Source organism: Rutidosis leptorrhynchoides, chromosome 4, assembly GCF_046630445.1.
Source record: "Rutidosis leptorrhynchoides isolate AG116_Rl617_1_P2 chromosome 4, CSIRO_AGI_Rlap_v1, whole genome shotgun sequence".
NCBI classification, from domain to species: Eukaryota; Viridiplantae; Streptophyta; class Magnoliopsida; order Asterales; family Asteraceae; genus Rutidosis; species Rutidosis leptorrhynchoides.
The window spans coordinates 482598038-482603682 of NC_092336.1; positions in this window are offsets into that span (position 1 = coordinate 482598038).

The window sequence follows — 5645 nt, forward strand, 5'->3', positions numbered from 1 at the left end:
TACTTTGCTCAATCCGTTTTCCAGTTTCAACCCTTCTCTTTTTCTGAGCTTTTCCAACATGCTGTACTTCATCGTAAACTTTTGGCTGTTAAAGTCGTTTACAGTTTTTGCTGCTTCATCAGCATTCCAAGTACTAGTTCGCAGTTCATGGTGTTTTTCAGAAACTTCACGTTCGAAGTATGAAATTCTTAGGGATAAACGCTATAGGTATAACTGAAGAAGTTCTACGAGATTTTTAAAATACTAATTATTGATTTTGCCAAAGGGATGACGAGCTGCCGATACATGATGTCGTGGAATATAAAATATTCTCTGGTAACGATGGCGGAAGAACAACGTGTATATATATATTGAGGTTGTAATGAGAGTAGTCTTGCTGAGAAGTCGAAATGGAGCTGTGACAAAATTGGCTACTTTGAAAGGAATCGTAAGATTGTTTTTACTAATGAATGATAAGAAATTTGACGCGGATATGTTTTAACTATATCCTCGGTTTCGAAAGTTTGTCAGGTGCATAACTGTATGCATAAATCTTTCTTCTGTAGACAAGGTGCGGCGGGTTCAACTTCTCGATCGAGGTGTTTTCAAGAATCATGATCAGTTTGAATATGGATTGTAATTGTCGAGGTACAAATGAGGTTTGAGATGAAATCAAGTGGCAAACTTGAAGAATTGTTTAGTTTCATATGTTATAGTCAATATTTTAATTCATTTTACTTGTCCATGGTTAGCAGTCTAATAGTCCGATTGTCCAATGATTCAATAGTTCAACAGTTCAATATATTCACATATAATTTAATATACATAATTAATTAATACGTATCGTGACCCGTGTACCGGTCTCAGTGTCGATCACAACTCAAAGTATATATATATATTTTGGAATCAACTCCGACCCTGTATAGCCAACTCCCACCTTCACATATAGAGTGTCTATGGTTGTTCCGAAATATATATATAGATGGGTCAATATGATAAGTCGAAACCTTGTATACGTGTCCCATTATTTAAAGTGCGTAAAAGTAAATAACAGAAATTAAATGACGATAAATAAAATTGCGAGAATGTAAATTGCAATAAATTAAATGTTAGCCGGGAACAGTTAGCTAGGAACAGTTAGCGTGGATTCCTAACAATATTTCAATTTATTTAACTCGTCTGTTTCTAACAAATTTTATTTTGTCCAATGTTTTCTTCTTTATGCCACTTGTTGGATTCTGATAGGTCAAAATCCGAATATAAAATTTGAATAGAAATGGTTATTCTGTGGTGAACGGATACGTGTATTGGTGGTTGTAAGTAGGATAGTAAATGATCGTTGAATCAGATTCGAAGAATGTACAGTGTAACTTATTAATGTGAATTCTAAATATTCCTCGGGTACTACCCACCCGTTAAAATATTTTCATCATTAACAGTTTGTACGAAAGAATTTTTAATTACAATTTCATCGGATGCAATCATGAATTTAATGAGTCAGTAAGGTATTAAACTCATTTGATTTATCGTTAATACTAAATTACATATTCTCTAAAACATTAGAGATTATATAATCGCCTTGTTGAACGAAGATAAATGAGGTAGAACGATACTTAGAGCGAAGATAATTGATGTAGAACGATATATAGAACGGAGATCACGCTCGAAGTACAGATGGTGATATTGAGGCATGTGAGGTTGATATCCGAGGTACAGGTTGTGATGTTGAAGTTTACGACGCGGTTGTGGCTGAGGGTGATAAGAGTATTGTCGGCGTTGATGATGGTGGTACGGATTATGCTGTTGGTGCTTGTAACCTCCGCACTAGATTCTCCAAAGCCATTACTCGAGCATGTAGTTTGTTAACTTCTTATATTATGTCGGGATGATCGACGATTGAAGCGAGCGGATGAATAAGATTCGAAACATGGGATAGTATATAATCGTGACGAGAAAATCTAGAAATGACAAAGAAAAAGGTTTCTCGAACAGGTTCGCCGGTAAGTGCTTCAGGTTTATCGCCAAGTGAGCAATTTGGTGATTGGGAGGGATCTTCGATGTGAAATGATTTTCAGATATCGGATGATATTCTAACTTCATAGAATATCTACATATAATACAAAAGATTTCGTAGCCTACAGAGGAACCTACGGCATATGACAGGCAAATCTACAGATACTCCAAGATAGAAATTATCAGATACGCTAAGATATGAATTTCGTCTATACACTATCGATGCACTAGATGCAGTAGAACGTGTCTAGACCTAAGAATGATAGGCAGGCAATTTCCTAAGGATAATAAGCAGATGATTTCCGACTAGAAATGATAAGCAAAACTTTTGACAGGCAGACACAGTCAAAGTCCAGACTCACTAATGTATCCTAACAACTACCAGTTAGACACACTAATGCAAGGCCTGGTTCACTAAGACCAACGCTCTGATACCAACTGAAAGGATCCGAAACTAATCATCCGGTCGTTGTCCATATTGATTACAAACGAATTACAATAGTTGATAACATTGCGAGGTACTTGCCCTCTATATGATACATCTTACAAACGTTGCATTTATTCTTATAAGGCAATCTATAGTTACATCCATAATTGACATATTTGCCTGACATTTCATAATATTCAAATGACCTAAACCGCCATTTACTTAATAATAGTCTCTATGAACTTCAATGACTCGAATGCAACGCCTTATGATATAAGTCCTTAATGGCCTCAAGTAGTATCCTTAGTACGAGATAATGCACAGCGGAAGACTTAATTCAAACCTGAGAATAACATGCTTTAAAATGTCAACATAAAGTTGGTGAGATATAGGTTTAATGTCGACAGCGATATAAATATAGACCACAAGATTTCATATATAAACATTTTAATAAAAATATTCTAAGTGGTTGAGCACTTGGTAACCATACTTAACAATTAATCACGTCGCATATTCCCTTTAATATGAAATCTTACTACACTGTACCAAGTGTAGTCACGAAACGAAGTACTGTGCAACCGTTGAATACTGGTCGTCCAGTCCGGTTGGGGTTGTCAGGCCCGATAGATCTATCAACAGGATTCGCGTTTACAATACCGATGTAAATATTAGTTACCAAGCTACAGGGAAGTATGCCAGTGGTACAACTCAACGTAGAATATATTTTTCAGTTACTTGTGTCCATAACGTAAAACATAAAATACATGTATTCTCATCCCGAAATATTTAGAGTTTAAAAGTGGGACTATATACTCACCTAATATATTTTGTAGTAAAAATACATATAACATCATTGAACAAGTATAGGGTTGGCCTCAGATTCACGAACCATTCAAGTAGTCGAGCAAGGAAAATGATTGTGCGTTTTATCGATCATCATTGTGTTCTCTACTAGCAACAATAACGAACATCATAGAACAAGTAGTAACCATTGATGCATATCATGATCCTATCATTATATTGTTTTCACTCCTCATACTCATCCTTTTAATCCTAACTTATATCATCATCTAATCTATTTTATATCATATACAATCATCCTTATTATTATCATCCTATCACATCCTTATGTATCATCAATTTTTGTACAGCTGCAACAGCAGCTTTTACTCTCGAGCAGACAGCAGGGCAAAACAAGCAACGGCCCAAATCACTTCGGCCCAACTGAAACAATATTTGGTTGGATTTCAGTTTAGTGAAACAAGGAGCCCAACTGTCCAACTTTTACGGCCCATATAACAATATACAAACCCAACAAACTATCAATTCTTACGGTCCATTAACCATCGGTACATCATAAAACAGATGGAGGATTCGGTTGAGATTTTTGTTTCTCTATGTTTTGTATTCATCGACCATTTTCCTAAATAGAACTTGCAAAAGTCATCTACTAACACCACAAGTGCTTGGCCAAACAAATAGGTATACGTGGTCCACCAAACCAATTAATCGATTCTTTTACTAATCAAGTGGGGTTATTTACTTTGAAATTTGTCGGCCAACAACATAAACCTAGTCCCACCTTGAGTTGTTAACACTTTTAATGCATTATTATTTCACCCATATCCTTGTATCATATAATCTCATTGTTGTAATAGGAATAACGCAGAAAAGAATGAGGACAATTGTAACGATGGTCTTGGGTGGCGGATTGTTATGGTGAGAAAAAAAAATAAGTGAGGGAGAGAGATAGGGTTCCGAAGAAGAAGAGCAAAGATAGCATGGTTGAATTTCGGTGAACCAGAAGCATAAATATAGAAAACGGAGGCACTGTAGATTTTCTTTATCGTGAACTCACTGTTTGAGTAGCTTTCGATGGTTTACAAGGTGGTGCTGTGGTGGATGAAACAGAGATAAAAGATACAACAGTAGTCGTGTATGGCAATAGAGAGAGAGTGATATATAGAACGGGTGGAGGATGGTTGATTTTCTTTGAGGTGGTCTAGTTGATGATCGTATGAAACAGAAACGAATATAGCAGCATGGGTGTTTGGTTTGGTGGTTGCTTGCAACAGCCGGAAAGGTAGAAAATAGATGGTGTAGGTTATTGAGTGTGTATTGTGGTGTTGAGTTGCTAGAGAGTGGGTTTTCCATGAATTTTGATAAAAAGGAAATCAGAATATAGTAGTCATGATGGTGGTTGTATTTGAAATTGCAGGTTCGTGAAGATGGTGATTCAAATGGGTTTGTGTATGCTCGATCAACAGAAAGCTGAGTATACAGCAGCCTGAGACGGTTTTGCAAGGGAGATCATGGTGATTTTCAAGGTAGTGATGAACAAAATAAAGTTGTGGTGATCGATATAATTAATGAGTTCATTAAAATGAGGGTTAAGGGTGATAGAGAGATGGTGGATGTGAAGTGTGGCGGTTTTTGTAGTTGTTGATTGTGGTGGTGTTTATAGACAACCAAAACAGGGATCGATAGTGTTTGGGTTGTTGTAATTGAAGATGAAGATATCTGAATGACTCTAAACATTTAACCTGGGTATTTGATTGTTTTATAGCTGAAGTGTTCGGTAGATGAAATCAATGAGGAGCAGTAATATAAAATAAAGTTGAAAATAATAGCTAACAAACTTTGTTGGCTTGCTGTAAACTTTATTTGATTTATAGACAAGGGAATCAAAAATCAAAACTTTGATTGTGACATGAAACGAATTACACTCCTATATATCTGATCCTTTTATGATTCATAAATATAATATAATTAATATTTATAAATAATTAAGTTTATTAATAATACTAATTCTAATAATGATAATAATAATAATAAAGATAATAATAATAATCTTATTAATGATAATTATATAATAACAATAATAATATGATGTTGTTAATAATAATAATGATAATAATGTTTAATAAGTTTAATGATAATAATTAATAAAGATATTAGTTCCAAAAAAAAATATAACAAATTACATGAATTCTATTTTTATATTTTAGAATAATGATATTAATAATACTAGTATATTAATGTTAACAATAAAAAAAATAATCATAATATTATACAAATATAATTTCAACTTGTAGTTATATTTAATATAATAATTTTACAATTTACTACTAATGTAATGTTTACTAACTATGCAAAATATAATTGAATTATTACATATCTAATACTTTGTTAATGTTATCAATTAATAAGTATATTGCGTATATAC